The sequence below is a fragment of the Larus michahellis genome, chromosome 4, assembly GCF_964199755.1.
Source record: "Larus michahellis chromosome 4, bLarMic1.1, whole genome shotgun sequence".
Taxonomy (NCBI): domain Eukaryota; kingdom Metazoa; phylum Chordata; class Aves; order Charadriiformes; family Laridae; genus Larus; species Larus michahellis.
In genome coordinates this window covers 44,975,357-44,996,992 of record NC_133899.1, presented here as the reverse complement: position 1 = coordinate 44,996,992, position 21,636 = coordinate 44,975,357, and the positions used below count along the sequence as shown (strand labels likewise).

The 21,636-nt window shown below is 39.6% G+C and overlaps 1 protein-coding gene across 13 annotated transcripts in view; it reads left to right on the top strand.

Annotated features, from left to right (window-relative positions):
- Positions 1 to 8,009: 8,009 nt before the first annotated feature.
- Positions 8,010 to 21,636, top strand: part of LRRC4C (leucine rich repeat containing 4C) — a 567,176-nt gene continuing 553,549 nt past the window's right edge. For all 13 annotated transcript variants that reach the window (XM_074584311.1, XM_074584306.1, XM_074584296.1 and 10 more), the window contains exon 1: positions 8,010 to 9,586. The gene's annotated coding sequence lies outside the window, so the exon portion shown is untranslated. The remainder of the gene's footprint in view (positions 9,587 to 21,636) is intronic.

The following is a 21,636-nucleotide window of genomic DNA, read 5'->3' as shown; positions in this document are numbered from 1 at the left end:
CTTGTTTTTCTTCTGTATTCATGTCTTTATGAAGAATCCATTCGGCTGTCTGGCTTTTCTCTGTTGTATCACCAAAGCTAGCAATGAAAAAGACCTCCTTCGCTAAGTTACCCCTCACCCTCAGGTTACTCACTATTGTACTATTATTTCGTCCAGTCTCATTTAAAGTGAGATCTATGCTAGAGTTTACACTATTTCCTCTGAATTACATTTCTAGAGCTGAAAATGATCTAATTATCATGCATGTTTTGTGCTTTACAATGTAAACTTTTATTTAGCTTAATTTCATCTCTTAGTGAAAACTTCTTTATTATGTAAAATAACTTTCAGCTCCTGATTAGAAGTTAGTCTATGGCTATTTTTGTTTCCATGGTACATATGCCTTCAAGAGCTATGTTTTCTACCAGTTCTCTGTTTCCCTCTAATGGTCCTAAATGAAGTTTAAATTTAAGGAAGTTTTCTCTTCTTACTCCTGAATTAGTCAAGACAACTTAGCAAATGTTCTTTCTCCCACACGAGTCATCTGCGCTTAAAGTTAAATTGTGTCTTTTTTGGTCTTGAGACAAAGTTCTGTAACAAGCTCCCAGTGGTAGCAGCTGGGTAACCAGTGAACCCCAGTGAGTCTTAGAATGGATGCGACTTGGTTTTGGTGAACATTTATTATATTGAGTAGCGTGGTATGGAAGGAGGTGAGTTTTGGTTGGATTGTTTTGAGGTATTCTAAACGAGGATATATTCCTAAAAGTTTTTTTCTGAGATCTTTACTTCTTCTCTTGTACTGTAACTTCCAGAGTCTTTAATTGTGCTTGTCTCTTGCTTAATCATTCAGCCTTCTGTTCAAGTGAAACCTGGATTTGGTTTTTTGGGTTTTCGCTTTTAGTCACAAGTTTTCAAACTTGCTGATTTGCTATGTGCTTCTCCATCTCTCCTTCCCCCCACCATTTTCCCCTTTGATTTTTCTGTTCTATGCTACCACTCCAATCAATGCTCTCTGGTGTATTTTGTGTCCATTCCGAGATATCATTACTCTTCTCTCCCAGAATCTGTGCAGAAGTTTTTCTGTAACAGCTTCTTCCTTCCCACCCCCGCTCTCTTTCTTTTATTTCTCTCACCCATGGCAGAAAGAACAAGCTCACCACAATGGCAGCTAATAGAGGTAGCTCATATCCAATTTTATCAGTTTTCATTACATCTCCAAAATATATTTGGTGAACCTCTTCAGGTTCTCTTAACTGTGCTTTCAGTAATTGCCGCAGACTCCAGGGCATGCAGGTGATTGAGGCAGAAATGGGATGTGAGTCTGTGTATTGATCACAGTACAGGGAAACCTTTATCTCCGGATCATCCAGGCCAAATAGGCATAGAACAAAAATTGTCAAGCAGAGGAAGACATCGTGTTCCTGCTCTAGGACTGACAAAGGATACAGAGGTAGCATTAACAAGAATAGACAAATAACTTTTTAAAACGGTATTCTCTAAGGTTAAACTCTCAGAAATATTTGTTTCTCATGGTTGGCACCAACAGTCATTGGACCTCTCGGTCTTTAGAGAGAGCCTATCTATTTGCTAGGCAATGTATATGGCAGGATACTTTCTGTAGTGACTGCAGATTAACCCCTGTTATCAATCTGCTAACTCCAAATGTAAGCATGTGCGTGGAAGGTATCTAGGTCTGAGCTGGTCACTCAAGCACTCCTGGGCCTTGGAGGGTCTGGTCTCCTTCTCCCAAATGTAGAAGCCTAAAATGAAAGAAATGATAGTGCTGTGAGGTACCAGGTCTTTTTAACAGTGACTAAAAAAAAAAAAAAAAAAAAAAAAAAAACCTGAAAGGATAAGCTTGCATGTAGATGTATGACCACAAGTGAAAGGACTGCTGTCTTTAAGGTTAGTTAAATGCTATTTGTTCTGACGCATCTGTAGGTATCATAATGTTACTAAAATTATTATTGCTAAAGCATATACTTGGAAGTGCTGCACTGGTCTGAGTGAGAAGGGGGGGGGAAACAACACAAAAAACCAAATAGCCTTAACTTGAATTCTGAAACGATCTGTTCTCTTCTATCATCTGTAAGCTTAAAATTTAGTATAAGAAAAGCTAATCTTTTACTGTCTGTTGCCCATGGTGATATGTAGGTGTTAGTAAGAAGAGTAAAGGAAATTCTTGTATAAAAATGCTTCAGTGCATGTGAGGGACATGGATGTAATGGCTGACAATAAATGTTTAATAGGAAAATAAGTTGTCTAAGTCTGTAATGGCCTCTATTAGCATATGCATTTTTGAGACAACAGAACTCAGTGCTCATGCAGTGGCTCTTTACAGCATTAACTTTGAGATCTATTAGGCTCTGGAAAAGTCTCCCATGAGAAGTGATGGAGACCCTATTGCTCAGACTTTAAAATTAGGCTGCAAGCTGGTGAATGTACATTAGAGAGCAGTAACTGAGAGGTGAACTTGGTTGAAAGAGATGGACATAATAGATCTGAATTTCATGAGGTAACTGTCAAGGTAACAATCAAATCTAATCACTAGATCAGCCTAAACATGTAACTAGACATATTTTTTTTTTCGTTAGGTGTTCCCCATTAATGTGCCAACTTCCTTCTTCATGGAGCACGCTAACACTTAAAGTCTTGCAAGGGCAGTTGTGGACAACGTTAGATTACTTTCTACCCCAATAGATGTGTTAGCATGGCTGTCTCTCTGTTTTGAGGCTAAAGTAACTTTTATTTTGCAACTTCCGTGGTAGCTGTAGACCTCTTAGGCTCTCACAAGCACATTGTAAAGTGAAATGTCGTATTTCAGGCGTTGCTTGGGTTAAGCTAGAAAGTATTAAAATACCGTGTTTCAACATGACTTTGATATGTGAAGGAGCAGGCTTGCTATCACAGAACTCTTCTGAATATACGTAAAACTCATAAAGGCTCAGGTCTTTTTGTCCTTGTGAATCCTGAAATTACGGATTTTTAATCATTCCTTTTGTTTTGATTCACTACAGGTTGTTTTTGCATGCAAGCAAACTTTAATGATTGGTGTGTCTGCTTGCAACTTTGTAAATATTCTACAAAAACTTTCTAAAATACTGCACAGTTGTAACCATAGAAGACATTTTGAACTCTCGTGATCATCTTGGTAGGCAGCTAGAGTTGGTCTGCAGACTATGCAGATAAGCATAGAAAGCACACTGTTTTGATAAAATAAAGTTAATTTTTCCCTTATCCTGATATTTTTCCTCATTAGCAATGCCTATCCCACTACTGAGTCTCAAGTTGGTTTGCTGAATTCCCGTGCACACAACCGAGACTTGAAAGCAAAACTGGACTTGGGGCTGGAAGGAAAATGGCAGTCTCTCAAGAGCAGGAATATTGATGAAACTGTCCCTCAGGCACTCTTAATTGCAGTCAGTAAAACTTGAGTCAGTGCAAATAATAAACTGCTGATGGGCACAAGGGGTACAGAGAGGGTAGTCAAAGCTCCTGGAGAATTAAAGCATTTGAGACTCAAAATACTGGTTTAAGATATATGTAGTAATCACAGATTCCAATCTTTCTCTTGGTTTTAATTTTTTTTACCTGAATGTATGTTAAGTTAAAGGTCATGAAGAGATTTATGACCAGCTAAAAAAAATTAAATTAAAATCCTCCTCGCTGCTTAGAAAAGAAAAATCTTCTAGGGAACTGAAATGTAATGGTGTAATACCCTGATCTTTTTGCTATCAATGCTTCTTCAGTATAGAATAAATCAATCGAAAGTATTTAGTTTTACTTTAGTAACTTTCATCTTGTTTTTTCAATAGTGATGCAGTATTTAAGGCTGACTGTGTACTTCAATAATCCAGCTGTTTTTAGCAAGTGCTCAATGATGTGGGAGTAAAATCCAGACAAACAATTTGACTAATTCTGTTTTTGATAAGACACACACTTCACCCTTTAATTCTTGCAACCTCTCTCTCTGCAGAGAGGAAGAGAGATAATAACCATCACAGATAAAGGCAAGCAAATGTAAAAAGAATGATCATATTAGTTCTGTCTATTGGAGTATTCTGCTCACAGCAGTGGATGTGAGTTGATGCCTCTGTGAGACGAAAGTCAGGGCAAATGCAGGCAATGTCACTATCCTTAAAGTATTTTCTCCTTTCTCTTGGCCAGAGGAAAAAATGTAATTTCCTTTGGGGGATGGTGAGGGAACAGGTATATATTGGAATATAACATCTATATAGAATTTTGGGGTTTGGAGTCTGTGGGCACAGTTTTTTGATTTTATTTTAATGTTTATGATGATGAAATGTAGGCTTCTAAAATATCCTTTCTTTTTAATGCTTTCAAAATAAGGTTTTAAACTTTTTTTTTTTACCCCAAAGGGAAAAGGTAAGGAAACGTACTTTTTTTTTTAACTTCTGACTTGTGATCAAATTGAGTTTTCTGCCTGAGACGAGTATATGGGTTGGAAAATCTGTCATCAAATAATAGCAGCCAAATAGCACAAAATCATGGAGATTATGATTTGTATTTCAGCATTGAAGGATTAATTTGAAATCACAGGCTTGAGGCACTGAATTAGAATACATTTTTAGGCAGAAGGTTGGAATCTGAAGGTAAGGTTCTGGTGGAACAAAAAATATCTACAATGAAAACGGCTCAATTTGCCAGAGAAGTTGGTTTAAAAAAAAAAAATGAATGAATGCCACTATATGAGGTGCCTATCTTTATTTTAGGGCAGTTAATACCTAAATATAATACCTACTGTGTTTCTCAAACTCTGAGGAACTCACTTGTATTGCTCATTAGCCTATGACTGTGAGTTTTAAGATGTAAAGAACATGAATAATCTGTTTGCTGTAGTTATGCTGTTTTACTTTCTCCCTGAAGAAGAGAGGTTTAGGATTAAATAGTTATTACTATTATTCATATGCCTATTGCAACAGGATTGTATAGACCCTGACCCTATATTTTATACAAAATGCACAGTAGACATCTGTTTATCGTTTGTCTTGAATGTAAACTTTACAAACATTTTAGAAGTTTTCCTATAATTAATTTTTCCCCCTCCAGATAACATGTTCTGTTGCTTGTCTGCTTCTCCACTTTCTTTCATTGTTTACCTCCCGAAACTCTTTGTGGTTACAAGTAGGCTTCACAACTCCTGGGAGAAAGGTTCATTGAAAAGCGATCACAGTGCTCTTAGTATAGTCCAGTTCAGCGCTGAAGGTGCCTCAGTCAAACAGCAGCAGTGGGTGCTGGGCTTCTGTAGAACAGCTGCCGCTACCCTCTAACCGAGGCAGCAGAACCACACCTGGCTGCTTCACAGTCCCTGCAGTTTGTAGGCCAGCATATAAATTTAGACCACCCATTGATCCTGGCTTTAAGTTAGGATTGGGCCAAGGAATGTGGTGGCTGAGAAACTGATGTGTTTCTCACTGAAACTCAGCAATTTGATGACTGCTACTGTGGTGTTTGTCTGGGCAGTGTAGACAGCCGGCAGGAGTAACACCTCAAACTTCATCAGCCAGAGGTTCCTGGTCATACCTGGTGACAGACTTAGCCTATCTATATGAGCCTCTTGGATCATCTTTCACCCCTGCTATGGTCTTGCTAATAGCTTTCTCAGTGTGGAAATTGTAGTCTTGAATGTGACATTTCCTTGACAAAGTCACTGAAAATTAAGAGTAAGTAAGGGGGCTGGGCTGACAAATAGCATATGGATTTGGGGTTTGCGAAATCAAAACAGGTTAGCATAATGAAAACCAAGTGAAACACTGCAAAAAATCTTTGAGGGACTTTGGAGGGTCTTTGTGTGTGTGCGTGCATGCTGGGTCAGTGTTTTCTCGACTGAGGGCTTTGCTGAGCAATAAGCTTGTGTGCTTATCTTGCGCTGAATTTCAGAAGTTGTTTTCAGAGTTGTGATATTAACTGACAAGTCATCAAATTCATCCGGGTTAGGTGAGGGCCAGAGTGACACAGTTGAAATAAGTAAGGTTTTGGGTTTTTTGCGGGGAGGGAAGGGGAGTGAGGAGTCTTATATTTGCCCAGTTCATATTATTTTGTCAAACTGCCTTTGTTTTAAGCATCATGTGGGAATACGGACCAAGATACTTGTAAGACTGCAGTAGTCAGGGGAGTGATGAGATGTTTTGTCCAAAATGCTACCCGTGCTGCCCCCTGGGGGGAAAAAACAAAACCAAAAAGCAGCCAATCCTTTGAAGTGCAAAGGATGTTTTTTCCTTTTGATTAACGTAAAAGTAATTAGCAGGTGGTATGGTTTTTAACACAGTTGTAAGGACAGATGAGATAGGATGGATGTCCTTGCCTGCACACCTTTGGGATTATGATAAGCAATACTTGGAAGATACTCTAAACAATAATTTATTCTTGCACAACACTTAATCTTTAACACGTAATCTGTGTCATGGAAATGGAAATTCGAATGCAAGTCAGTTTAGTTCTTCTTGCTGTTGTTCCAGTCCCATGGATTGAAAACACTAGATGTGTAAATTGATTTAATTAGCTTTGGTGTAACTTTTTTTTTATGTACTCAAGACATTCTGACTGCACCTAGAAAAACAACTTTAAGGTGGTGAAAAAGCTGTCCACAGTGGACTTGGGTCTAGATGTGAGGTCTGTCTTATAAAAGCTTAGCTGACTAGTTAGAACTATAAACATTATGTCACTATAAAGTTAATATTCTGAGAGTAGCCAAATTACTCATGCCACAGTAGAAGATGAACCGTTAGCTTCATTAATATGTGTTCTGGGATGATGTATTCTCAAAACATAAAGTATCAATGTAGTGCTCTAAGCTTGTGGCATGCCTGTGGCATTTTGGACACTGCACAAGGTGGAAAAGGTTTGTGGCAAGAGTGTTCAAGTGAATAGAACAAAGTCAATATGAAGGACAGCTAAATACATCAGGGCTTCTCAGCATGAAGAAATGAGTCGAGGCAGGGTATGACAGAAGATTATGAAGCTGTGAGTGGTATACCCAAGTGCGCAGAGCGGTCATGTCTCTGACCTTGCAACTCCTTATGGCACAGATAATTAAAGATTGGGATAACGTACTTGAGGAAATACCCCTATTTGCTTCACTTGATCTGATGGTTGTCTGTGACAGTGACCAACACAGACAAAATTTTGGCTATGTGGACCTTCAGTCCAAGCTACTATGGCTGCTTATATTCCTATGTGGATAGGCTTGGTTACGTTTGTGGACGAACGAGAATGCTGTTTTCTTACCTTATGGACCTTAAACAGAAACACAAGGTGTCATGCAGTGTTGGGAATAAGATGGGTTGTGGAGAAAAGAAATAATTTCAGCAAAGAAAAAAACCAAACAGTTACAATTTACAGTGTCTCCTGTTAGTTCTGTGGACTTTCATATAAATAAATCATTTCAGATTTAAATTATAATGCAAGTTAAGCTGAAAAAGCAAACAAAAGCCCAAGTGACTATGTGTGATTAGTGGAACAGGGCTGGTCTTCCATCTTCTGAAACAGTTCCCTACAGTGCCCTATATTTCTTTTTCCAGATACTGTGGAGATCCAGCCTTTTTGTGCTGTGTGGTTTTGTAAGTTCACAGTCTGTCAAAACTGCAGGGTATATTTACCAGTAGAAGGCTTTTACTTGGTGTTAGTATTAAATATTGTGGCAACAGTGCTTATGGACAGTGCTGTACTAGATTGCAGTCCTGTGTGCTACAGAAACAGTAATACTGCCACGGTCAGTGCATCCAGGCTTCCTTGCCAGCTAGCCTATGGATGGGCTGTCTAAAACTACACAGGCATTCCCATCTCTGTACTTGTTCAATCACAGATTAGTTACTAGAACTTGCTGTGGTAGCTCTTTTTGTGATATGAAGCACCAAAATCATTTCATGTAGCCCATTCAATAGGGAGCTCTGTCAAGTTTATTTGGTTACTCAGTCCTATGAACCGGTTCCTTACGAGTCCCACAGGGTTATAATTTACTGTAGTAATCCCCAAGCTGACTCTGAATAATGGTTTATTTTTGCTTTCAGGTTCCTGAAGGAGTCTCAAAGTGTCATCTGCTGCAAAAAGTTGGAATTATGGATGCCATGTGAGACAACAATGCTCGCGTCCTGAACCTGATGCAGAGGTTCCGAATTACCCGTGGGAAAGCAAAGGCAATATGACTGGTTTTATATCTCATGGGAGTGAATTACAGCTAGGACTTGTACTTGCCACAAGAGAATACCCAGGTTCATGTACCAATGCAGGTCAGCTACTTAGACAATACATGAAAAAAATCTGTTTTGGCTATTAAACTGAGAACTCTGAACTCATTTCACAAGTGAAAGGCTTCAGCAGGACAATTCTCAGTAAAGGAGGGAATTTCAAGCACCTTCATAAATGCAGAGCTGGATGTCTGCCTCCACTGACTTTTTAAATTTTTCTTTTCCTGCCAGAAATCCTTCCCTTTCTAAAAATATTTACTCGACTCTGCATATTGCTGTCTAATCTAGAGATGGATAATGTAGTGCTGATTTTAAAATTCTGAGTGCTACAGGATATAAGAGTGACTTCTAAATAAGTGCTAAAATGAGTTGCTTTGGAACAAATTCTCTAACCTAATGCACTCCTCTGGGTGTAGTGTGGTTTCTACACCCAGCCCCCCACTCCCTCCTCCCCGTATCCACTACTGCCGTCCTAATCTTCTAGACCATTTAGTACCCTCCTCTCATCCTAAGTAAAATACAATTGGTGGCTCTGATATTCATTAAGTGATAATCCAGATTAATTCAGACTTTGATGTAGAAACAGGTCCTATTTCGACTGCAAAGAAATCCAGATCGCCCCGTGGAAAATGCACACACACACGCACGTACGCACACACAGTATGCAGAATGCCTTAAAGAAACTGTAGCTAACCACCTTATTAGTATTCCTCCCTCCTCTGTGTTTCACTTGCAGCAACAGAGGGCTGAGCAAAATGCAGTAGAACAGGGACAGAGACAGAGCTGGCAATCATCTCGGTGCAGGCTGCCGAATGTAGGGGGTGGGGGGGATGCAGCAAAGCAAGATTAATAACCTTGCCATAATCCTGTGCACCCTGGAAGGAGATACCTCTGGTGACTGAGCTGTTCTTGTCTTGATTAATTGGACTGACTGAATGAGTGGCTGGCAATCCACCTGGTTTGGAGGCGACCCCCTGGTTTTGCTGCTCTCTGAATCCTCTACCCATCTGGGAAGGTAACAGTGAGACATACCATCTGCAGCACACACAGCAGCTATTGGAGGCTACTACTGACAGTTTGCACTACAGTTTTTTGGTGAGCAAGAAGCCAGGTATATTGTGCAGTAGGATATTTCTGTGCTCAAGCTACTGAATTCCACAATCTGGTCCTTCAGCAACCCCCTACGCTCCCTTTTCCAATTGCCTTTGAGTTCTGGGCTTACTTTTGGCATAGTCTCCTGGACGCATTTTGCTGGGGATGGAAAAGCAGTAAATGGAACCTCTGAAAACTAATTGTTTTGCTTCGGTGTGACTCGAGAAAAAGAAAAGCAAAAAGAATCAAATCCAGCTGGGGGAATGTAAATTTCTTTCTGAGAAGTTTACAGAGGGACCACACAAAAGGTAAGTCCAAAGGTTTGTCTACCCCTTCTGTTTCCTTGTCTGTCTCTTGCTTGCTTTTTTGAGCTGGGGAAAAAAGCTAAAACGTGAGTACAGGGTGCATAAGGAGTGTGGTGTTTGTAAAGTCTGTGCTTGTAATTTGTATCCCTTTTTTACTGCCGTTTTTCTTTTTTTTTTGTCTTCTCCCACTGCCATTTGCACAGTAAAAATGCTTGCAAAATAATGATCTGTAGTGCTGGAAAATGTTAGTTGAATAGCAGTAGAAAGCCCCTTTCATTGCAAAGCTATTTAGAATTTCTAGGGAGAGATATTTTTTTTTTTAATTAAACCAGCTAAAATATTTGGAAAGTATTTAGAATGGGCAAAAAACATGCTCATACAATATCTTCAATATAAGTCTCCATATTTTCATAAATCTTGCCTAGTTTTTTCTCTGCATTTCAGTCGGCTCTGGAATGATGAATATGTAAGTAAAAAGCTGCTTCTGCCGCTGTTAGCGGAAGTAGAAGGTAGCAGAATGGAAATTGAGGATTTGTGCATCACTTATGTGAAGTTCATCTATTTGCTTCTCGTTAACCTTTTGAATGCTGCTGCTTGCTTTTTTTTGCGTACAGAACTTATGAAATATGTGGGGCCAAACAGTAATAACTCATATGGAACAGAGTGCCAATAACAAATGAGTTCTTGTGGGCCCTTAATTTTTGGTATGGTGGTGCTACCAAGTGCTCAGGTGACCAAAGTAAATACCTCATCCAGCATGGTTCATGGTACTCCGGTATTTCTGGAGGTCTAGCAGTCATTCGGCTGTGGTGCTATTCAGTGTTTAAACCTGGCATTTATCCTCCCCCCGCACCCCCTCAATGCAGTTTCTGCAGGAACAGTATGACTGTTGTAGCCTTTCCCGTCTTTCCATTAAATAATAGAAATCAAATACCATTGCATTGCAATAGAATTGGAGCTCTTGTAGTTGAGGTTTTTATTGCTGCACTGATAGTACTTAGCGTTCCCAAGGAGGTGAGAAAACCATCTGTAAATACATTTCAAAGATGCTTGGTTCTCCAAATGGAATTGCTAGGTACTCACTCCTCCTCAATTACATGAATATGAATGAATAATATCTAAGGATATGGCATCTATTTGAAAGACTGCATAGCTGGTTATTTAGTGTAAAAAGAGATGGATCAAAATACAGTTCTACTGAATAATCAGATGTTGAGGAGCTTGTATTTGTATGTATACATATGTAATGCATGTAAAGAAAAGGGGACTTATGTAAGATTTATAAATACAAGGACACATCAAATAGGTTGGACCTTTGGTCCATTTGGTACAAAGAAGTGTAATGACCCTTCTTGTAATAGATCCTGTGTTGTAAAGCTAAAAACTTAATGAAAAGGCTCTGCTTCAGAGTAATCAAATCACTTTGTTATTGCATCCTGTCAGTCAGTCCCTCTATTTCCCACTGGTTTTGCATAATAGCTTTACAGAGGGATTAAGGAAGAAAGGAGAACTGGTTATAGGTGTGTTTCCCCTCATTTTCTGGAAGTGATGCTCTGTGTTGCATGTGCCTTTACTCCATATGATTATGACAAACAAATCTCTTTCTGGGTAGGATGCAGTTTGCAGTTTTCCCTTATTATACTTTCCGCAAGCCTATTGCATGTAGCACATGCATCTATTTCACCAGGCAATGAGCTATGCTCCCTTTTAACTATAGGAGACAATCTGTGTGTAATAAGGGCTTAAAAAAAAGTATGTGTGGTTTTTTTGGTGTTATGTTTTTTTTTTTTTGAGCCTTACCCTGGTTTTAGAATTGAAGTATGTAATGAGACTATCAAAGCAGAGACATTGAGTGGATGTAAGCAGGGGAGAAATGTTCTGCTTGGAGATGAAACAACTTTCATGTTCTGGGGAAAGACAGCACATTTGCTCCGTTAGTATTTCTATGTATTCTGATGTATAGGGCATGCAACACTACTAAATTATATCTTAAACTGAGTGGGAGGGTAGTCACCTGTATGCTGGAAAAGATGTTACTGCACTCTTGATACGGTGTCCAGGTGTTATTAATCGTCTGTCTCTGATCATCAACCCTACAGAAGTGAGACTGGTGTGGATTTTTTTTGCAAGTAGTAGTATTTTATATACCGCAGACTAAAGCAAATGGTGGCTATTTTACATTTTAACAGATTCACTGGAGAGGGAAACCTTGTGCTTCTTCCCGCCCCAACCCTACCTAAGTAGTTTTGTTGGTTTAGCAGATTTGGATTGGAATTTTTATTGGATTTCAAGTCTGAATTCCTAATTATACTGTCATATTTGCTACTCTTTTATTTTTGTTTGTATGTCTTACAATATACACAATGTTGTATACAACATAACATGTTATACCATAAGATCAATTTTGGTTTCTAATACTGTTGCTATTCTTATGGCAAGAATGGAAATGGATAATACTCAGTGCTGGCAGGTTTTATGTGGGAACAGGCTTGAGCACCAGTTGGACCATGTGTGGTTTTTTTGTTGGTTTATTGTTTGTGTTTTTTTCAGGTAAAAAGAACTGTGAAAAGAATGTCAAGTGTTCCATTTTAGTGGCCCTTCCATTTTAATTGCATTTCATAGTGTAAAGCCCCATACGCCTTCGGTTTTACCTAATGTGGAAAATGCTTTCTTCTCTGTACTGTTTGGGTTCTTGGATGAGCTCCATCCACTATGCATTGCACATCTTGCTGAAATATGAAGGAAAGGCCCACAAGGGTCTTGCAGCAGGTGTATCATAGGTAAAGTCTCTCAGCAGGAATATGGGTACAATGAGATTCTCATGAGCTGAATTATCTAAATAATGTTTTAAGAATAAGTGAAACACAAAGAAAACTGAAATTTCTTTTTCCCTTAGTTCCAGTTAATTGAGCAGCTTCCTTTTCTCAATGGTGAAGTCAGCCAACCAGGCACTAAGCTTATCCAGCACATGTTTCTGTGTTTCTAAGACCCAGGGTACTTTACACATGAATTCCTCCTTCCTTCTGAAACAAGCTAGGCTGACAACTGGTAAGTCAATCTTGAAGCTCTGCAGCAACATGCAAGCAAGGGGAGGATGGGAGAGAGGAGATGTACCAGCAATTCCAGGACTTGAACCAAAAGAACAAGCTCTGTGGGATGGCAGAACACATCGTTTTGATTGCTGACTCATGGTGTTGGTCTGCAATATTATCTTACACTAATATGATGACACTGGGTCTGGCTTTGAAATAAGGAGCCACAAAAGAGTAGTTTATCAGTAAACACACAGTGCTTATGAGTGTGTACTTCTGTAACGACAAATGGTACAATCACTGGAAATTCCTGCAGGTAGAGTTAGTGTTCTTAAAGTAAGAGATTTAAGAGAATTAATTGTAAGTAAAATGTACTGCTTTTAGCCACTTACGAAACAAAAATGAAGTTACAAATTTATCCTTTCAGTTTACAAGTTAGTTGACTACAGTAAAGTATCCCCGTTGCTCTCCTTCCCATTTCTTATCATTCTGTGTCAAAGCATAAGGTTTAGGAATGGAGGAGACTCAGAACTCAAGATTCCAGTTCCTGGGCTGGCAAACAAACATGTTAGATAAACTCAAAACTCTTAAGCAGCAGACTAAAACCAATTAATTTTCTGCTTTCCGTACTCCTAGTTGAAAGTGTGAAAATGAAGTTTGCTTCAGAGATTGTTTAATTTCTTTGCTTTTCAAAAGGACAGTTACTCAGATTGTTTAGGAAAGACAGCCTTTATGTCCTACCTGTTACTTCGCCTTCTATGGATTGAGGCAGCCAAGAAGGCATCTTTTAGTAGTAAGAGTTGCATATGTTTTTATGCAATTAATGCAAAAGATATGAGAAAAAGTTGACTTGGACATTGTAGCTTTCAGGAGTGGTCCAAAAGACGAGTGTTGAGAGCATGGTATACATAAGCAGGTATTTGCTTCTAGAGGCTGTTACTGTTCAGGTTGGCAAAATAGTGATGGTGATGTTCTCAAAGTTAAGATTCAAATGCCCAAGTGGTATGCTGAGTCTTCTACAGCTATTTCATTTTGCTGAGGAGGAAACTTACTGTTCCCGTATCTCAAAATCTGCAAGATGCTGCCATGTTAGAGCTCTTGCTGCCAAACTTAGAGTGGTTACATAAAGTAGAATCCTATTGATTCTGGAGGAGGGTGGTGGGCAGAGATTTCTTCAGAAACTGGAGATTTTCTTTTTCAGAACATATACCACAGAAGCAGAATTATAGCAAGGAATCTAGGTCTCTTCCTGGTGTGTATTTAAGAAACTTTGTATGGACAACTATTATTTTGTAACTTGACAAAGTTTCTTTACTCAACTGGCTATCAATGTAGGTATTCTGTTTGTGCATTGCACAGGCTAGCAGAAACATCAGTGTAAAACAAAAGTATGCTTAAATGAGGCTCATAACTGCAAATATAAAGGGCTTCTGTTGCTGTATTTTTGACATAGCTTTGAGCTTGCAACCTACATCAGGGAGATTTTACACGAGGCTCATTATTCTAACCTCTGATAATTTAAGATGTTGTTTTGGTAGGTTAAATTCATGTCAAGTGCTCATGAAGTCCAGCACGTACTAGTAATTAGAGACTGTCAGTTCCAGTCCTGTTGTTCATCCTGTTTACAAGAGTAAGAACAGGGTTATAGCCTTCTCTATTTAGCTCCTCTGAAATAACTGAATTGGTATGAGGTAAAGATACAGACAAGTGAGGTGTAACTTTTTTGCAACTGTTCGCTTAATTTGATCTAACTCCCTGTGGGAGCAAAAGAGTCCTCTCCTTTCTATTGTTAGTTGTAGGAGAAAATCGTATCAGTCCAACATGGACCTATCAAGTCATAGGCATATTTTCCATATAATCTTGGTTTTCTTTTTCTAATGTGTCTACTAGTATATAACCTTTATTGTCTTTTCTGCTGTCCCAGAAGGAAATTGGCAAATAAGAAAGAAAAGCAATGCTCTGCACTACATAGGCGGTGGCTCACCAGCTTATTAAACCAATAAGACATCATTTGGTATTATTAGGTAAAGCTAGGGATGGCACTTCTTTGTGTGACTTCCCCCCCCCCTTATTGCTCATCAGTTAAGCATCGTTGAAAGCATCATGCAGCTTCTAGTTGAAGGGACAAAGAGAAGGTGAACTGAGATTAGGCCTTTCTACAAAGGCTCTCACACTGAGGCTGTGTTTGTTTCAACCTGTTTTTATTTATAGGCTTTTCTCTGGAGCTACTCACTATAATAACTGTGCATTTCACGTAAACCTATAAATCTTCACTATACCCTCAGTTATTTCAGGAAAAAAATGAGGCACTGCAAAGCTAAATGATCTACCTACAATTTACTTAAAACTTGCTTGGAAAGCAAAAGATTCAACAGTAAAAACAGGAGAGAACAGAATTAAAAGGGTGAACTCAAAGAAAGAAGGAAAAGTAGTGCAGAGATTACCCCAAAGACAAAAGTAGTTTCATATTCTTGTAAGGGTACAAGTGGGGATTGCATTGTACAGACACGGAAGAAAATTTTACTTTTGCATGCAGTGAGAGTGTATTTTGCAGCTTGGGTGGGGAAAAACAGGCTGTAGCATGTTTTTTTTTTTTTTTAAGCATCTCAAGCATATGCTTCAGAAATGCCACTTAGTCAGGTCCCAAGTCTACATTTTTATTTTGAACAGGGTAGATGGTGAAAGACTAATAACAGGAGGGGCATTATCAAAACTCCATAAGGGATTTGGATCTCTTGAAAAAGCTTTGAAAACTTAAGCCTTGGACTTTGATAGGAAATTTGAGCTACAGTTCCTTAAGCAAAGGAATATATATTGAGTAAGAATAAATATCAAGTAAGAACATATCTTCCTGGGAATACTGCCTCACCACAGACTCTTCAATTATTGTATTGCAATGGGTTTGTAAATGTTAAAGTCACGTTCTTTGTCTGTTCAACTATGCAATCATCCCTCTCAGGTAAGTATGCAAGAGCCTAAGTATCCAGAGATAACATTCAAATAAAATGACTGATGCATTCAAAATTTGTATCATAAAGGAAGTACGAAGTAATATAACTGAATGGGTAGGTATTTTCATTCACTTCTGGAAAACCAAGTATTATGCTTTCTGGAGTTCGTGAGCTAGACCTTAGAATATTTGACTGCGTCAATTTTTATGTAATCACCCACTTGTATTCCACTGAAACATGTAAGTCAAAACTTTGAAGATTTTTTGTTACTAAAAAAACCTTGTGAATGGCTTTATATTATCAGCTCTAGAATATGCAAAAGAATTTGGCTGAGTTAATGTATAGCTGGATTAACATAACCTGGTTGTCAGGCAGTAAATACCATGCATTTTCTTTCTCTGCTTTATGTTTCATATCATGCCTGGTCCACATGGGGTTTTTTCCTCTGAAGTTTCAGTAGATGCTTGCAGTGGCCTGGGCTGTTTGTAGCAGCGCTCCTCGTAGATGCCTCTTGTTTTCCTGTGACCTGCAGCAGAGTATCTGTACTATTTACTGGAGAACAAAGTAGCTTCAGGGGAGCAAGGATTGCCCTAGTCCTTCTTGGCTCTGTCTGGTAACTACCATGCAATTTAGCTGAGTGGTAAGGGAGAGACAGTATAGCCTGACTTGTTATCTTCCCTTTTCCTCCTTTGTCATTGATATTCAGGGCTTGCTGAAGTAACCTGATGTCCTCTTTTTACAGAAGTCACAACCCTTTCAAACCACAAAAGATCCCTTCAAACTGGGATTCCCTTGACAATCAGCTTTATAGTTTAAGCAGCTTTATACAATACTGAAAACAGTGACAGTTGAGAGAGGTAACTAGGAGACTTCTTATAATACAAATACTTGGCTTGAGAATGTGTGCTTAAGGGTCTTAAGCTGCCTAAAAGAGTCTCTTAATCTGCCTTAATTCTTTTTATTATACTCTTTTTCTGAAGTAGGCGGAGATGTGAGATCTTTCATTTCATTTAGGTGAATAGAGAAGTTCCACACCTGCGTCCAGATATATTCAACTTCATTCTATAGTATGCAGGCTTGGGATACCAATTTCTTATATGTGCACTGTCAAAAATTGGGGATTACTGCTTTAGATCTGTCCTGTTTTTAGAGAAATTAATCTCTGCATTTCTACCTGCATCTGAACTTTTTTCTTCTCCAGGGCAATTCTAACACATAGGAAGTGTTAGAATAGAAATTTAGAAAGAGAGCGTGGAAATTCCTTGATTCCATGAGCTCGTTCTTGTGAATGCTTGTGTGGAACTTTCAAAGAGTATTGGCTTTAAGTCTATGTATGAAACACCTCATTTATGAGTGTACATGTTCTACTAGACTTGTTTACAGAATGTAGAAAGACAGAGGAAACTTAGAAAAAGGTCTGTCCAAAATACTTACTTTGATGTAATGTAATTTCCCATTTGAAATCAAATCTTTGCTGTGAATCATGAGCATTTCAATGATTATTCCGTCTGGACCTTAATGGAAGCTTTTGAGGTCTAGCAGTACAGAAGCCTAATTTATTTCATCGTAGAATCATCTAGGTTGGAAGGGACCTTTAAGCTTGAGTCCAACCATCGGCCTAATGCTGCCAAAACCACGACTAAACCATGTCCCTGAGCACCACGTCTACCCATCTTTTAAATACCTCCAGGGATGGTGACTCCACCACTTCCCTGGGAAATCTGTTCCAATGTTTAATAACCCTTTCAGTGAATAAATTTTTCCTAATATCCATCCTAAGCCTCCCCTGGCACAGCTTGAGGCCATTTTCTCTTGTCCTATTGCTTGTTACTTGGGAGAAGAGACAAACCCCCACCCCGCTACAACCTCCTTTTAGGTAATTGTAGAGAGCAATAAGGTCTACCCTCAGCCTCCTTCTCTCCAGGCTAAACAACCCCAGCTCCCTCAGCTGCTCCTCATAAGACTTGTCCTCCAGACCCCTCACCAGCTTCATTGCCCTTCTCTGGACCCGCTCCAGAATCTCGCTGTCTTTCTTGTAGTGAGGGGCCCAAAACTGGACACAATATTCAAGGTGGCGCCTCACCAGTGCCAAGTACAGGGGGGACAATCACTTCCCTAGTCCTGCTGGCCACAATGTTCTTGATACAGGCCAGGATGCTGTTGGTCAACAGCATCATATTCAGATGTTCATATTCAGACGGCTGTTGACCAGCACTCCCAGGTCCTTTTTGACTGGGCAGCTTTCTGGCCGCTCTTCCCCAAGCCTGTAGTGCTCTGTGGGGTTGTTGTGACCCAAGTGAAGGAACAAGCACTTGGCCTTGTTGAATCTCATATTTTTGGCCTCGGTCCATCGATCCAGCCTGTCCAGATCCCTCTGGAGAGCCTTCCTACCCTCAAGCAGATTGACACTCTCACCCAACTTGGTGTTGTCTGCAAACTTACTGAGGGTGCACTCAATCCCCTTGTCCAGATCATTGATAAAGATATTAAAGAGAACTGGCCCCAATACTGAGCCTGGGCAAACACCACTTGTGGCTGGCTACCAACTGGATTTAACTCCATTCACTGCAACTTGTTGGGCCCAGCCATCCAGTCAGGTTTTTACCCAATGAAGAGTATGCCTGTCCAAGCCATGAGCAGCCAGTTTCTCCAGGAGAATGCTGTGGGAAACAGTGTCAAAGGCTTCACTACATCATTTCTTATCTGTCTGTGACATAAACCTACCTCCTTGTCTCTGGCTAGGGATGAGCCGGTTTGAACTCTTTCTGGTGTTGTCAGCAGGAATTATGCTTCCCCACCACCCCCCTTCTCTTTGTGCTTTGGGATATGGGGAGGGAAACTTCGGGAGCAAAGTGACGGTCTTGAGGATGCAGAGGAAGTAGAAATGGATAAAGCTGCTACTCTAATATTTGTAAACATTTACTTCGCCACTGGAAGTGAGTTTTGTGTTATATTGAGGGAGGAGAAAGTGCATTTTGGATAGTCATGATTTTTCTAAATCTATGAATATTTGAGAAAATAACACAGATTTCTAAATGTAACGTAAGTAATTATTTCATAAGGTTATTTTGTCCACGTTAGATGTCTGTTGTACAATAAGAGTGCTCTCCTTTTTTACCCGGAAACAATGCCTGAGCTTTTAACACTTAAATTCTTTTCCTTCTGAATGTTGCTTATAGTTGTCTCTTTCTTTCTTTCCATATTGTTTAACTGTAATGGGTGTACTAGACGGCCGCTTTCATGATCTTGTCCAGGCCCTCAGGCAATGGAAATGAGTAGGTAGTTCCAATAAGGATGTCAGTTTATGAGAATAAGCATTTGGCCTCCAGTTGTTGTTCTACAAATTATTGTCTAAATAGTACTTTTCAAATGTAGGTGCATTTCTGCAATCACTTCAGGCTTAGGTATGTTTAATTATTTAAGCCTAGCAGTAAGCACTACAAGAAGCAGCAGAGGAAAGGTCACTGGAGGATGTTTTCCACAAAAGGCCCTGGTGTTGCATTTGATTTTAGTAGGATAACACAGACACTAGAAAACATTAAGAATTTAAGGTTACATGGGCTTTATACTGTTGTTAGTAATGGGACTAGAAATTGCCCTCTGTTAGTGTACGCTGTTTGAATTTTTAATATTGCAAAGGAAGGGAAACGCTTTAATTGTTTCAGTTTCTAAAACAAATGATGAACATGCTCCTACTTTTTATGGAAACTATTATGTTAGGAGGTAAAACCCCTTAAACAGCTAATACGGTTGAAAAAACCAAAAAGCTATCATAGCTAAACTAAAAATCTTTTGGGCAAGAGTACTACCTTAAAACTGTGGGGTTTGGTTTTTTTTTTTTTAATATCCTATCTTAAGGTCTGCTACTTGAGCTCTAAAGTTTTCCTTCCCCCCTGCCCCGTTCTCATTTTTATGGCTTGAGGTTAATTTTGAGAAGGAGTTGGCGTGTGGCTGATAGGAAATGAAACTAATGTGTTTTGGCCTTTTTTTTTAACCTCAAATTGGAAGTCTTTGTTGAATTCTGTTGTTTATGTATATTCTTGTTCAATATTCTTGTTGCCTTCCTCATTAGACATACTAACCCCCAATAGAATAGGCAATATGCACTGCCTTTAAATCTAGGGTAGTGCTCTGCCCGTTTGGAGGGGGCAGACTCTTCTGTGCCTGACATTACGAAAGCTCAGGTAGCTGTGGTTAGAACAGCCTTGTATTTGATCTACTATAACCATATGCAGATACTCCGTGATCTGTCTTACTTGCTTTTGCTTTCTCTATGACCTGTTTTCCTGTAGGGTAAAGAATGTATAGATTTATATACTCTATAGACTGCTAAAACTGTTATTGCGCTGTTGCATTAAGCTGGTAAATTGTTCCCCCAGTGCATGGCTACTACCCCTCAGGACAGAAATAAGCTTCCCTGCCACCACCTTGTGTCCTCCTGACACTTGTGCTATTTCTGATTAACTTGCTTTCTCTGTCTTACAGTAACAAATACCTTTAATGGCATTTCATTATACATACAGTGCCCTGAGTTTCATAAGACAAAGAAATGCTTTTACTTGCCTGGGCTTTCAATCTCTACTTGCTGGCACTCAGCAAGCAGTAATCATTTTTTTTGAATTTATTGTTGAATGGCTGTTAAAATTCAGTCATTTTGTGAGAGAAAGCAATACCTCCCTTCTGAGATCATACTATTTAACTTGGCAGAACTGGAACAAAACAGGATGCACAATCAATGCAATGCAGTAAGGGTCAAAACAGTGGTTCAGATGTGATCTTTTACTACCTGTGACCTTTAAAGCCAAAATTATTCTATTAAGCCGCTCCTCCACAGGTAGGAGTGAGGACCAGAACACTAGTGTTGCCTTGCTGCTGCCTTCTGCATTACCTTCAATGGCCAAATAAGTTTAAAATTATACTACGGTAGTACAGGATGGAGAAATGGATCACGTTTGAGATGCCTACATCTTAACTACCTGCACTGAGCCCTGGCTAGAACTGATGCAACTGCCATTCATGTTGGATGAGAGGGCAATAAAAGCGAATCACCATGTCAAGATAGTTGGGCAGCCTTTGTGTCATTTTAAAGTGCAAGGAGGAACTAGACTATTAGAAAGGTTAGTTCTGGTTTTATTTCTAAGCATTGCCACTGTTAATTCATTCTTTTTCTTCGCTTCCTTGCTTGCTTGCCTTGTGCTGGTAAGGATGGAGATGAAACACGCAAGCAACTTCTGACTCATTCTCTTCCACACCAGCTAGTCCAAGAATAATTTGAGAAGCATTAAGCAAGAGTTGAGTCATTAAATCAACCATGAAGTTCTGACTTGCTGTATTGGAGGTGATGTCTCGCTTTCCATTGTTTTGCATAGCCTCTGGTTTGCAGTGGGTGGGAAGATCCAGCCATAGTCTGTACTGCAGTTTATGCTAATACATCATGTTACAAATCACGCTCTGGAATTGCAAGGTTGACTGTGTTTCCCGCAAGGGTAGAAACAACAAAAGCAGAACTACGGGATCAGTTTGAATAATAGAGATGAATATTACAAAACCCCATGCAGGTGTTGTGCAGCTTTAATTGCTCTGTAGCTGCGTAGGGAAACTGAAGGACTGACACTGCTCTCTGAGGACACTGACAGGTAAAATTCTGAACAGTCAGACCTTGCAGCAGCATTGGGGCTTAGAGACCCTACAGCAGTCCAGCCAGCTGCTCCCAGCAAGGATCTACTTGCGGTGTTTGGTAAAAAGACATTGAGGTGCTGGAGTGGGCCCAAAGAAGGGCAATGAAGCTGGTGAGGGGTCTGGAGCACAAGTCTCATGAGGAGCAGCTGAGGGAGCTGGGGTTGTTTAGCCTGGAGAAAAGGAGGCTGAGGGCAGACCTTATTGCTCTCTACAGCTACCTGAAAGGAGGTTGTAGAGAGGTGGGGGTCAGTCTCTTCTCCCAAGTAACAGGCAATAGGGCAAGAGGAAATGGCCTCAAGTTGCACCAGGGGATGTTTAGATTGGATATTAGGAAAAATTTTTACACTGCAAGGGTTATTAAGCATTGGAACAGGCTTCCCAGGGAAGTGGT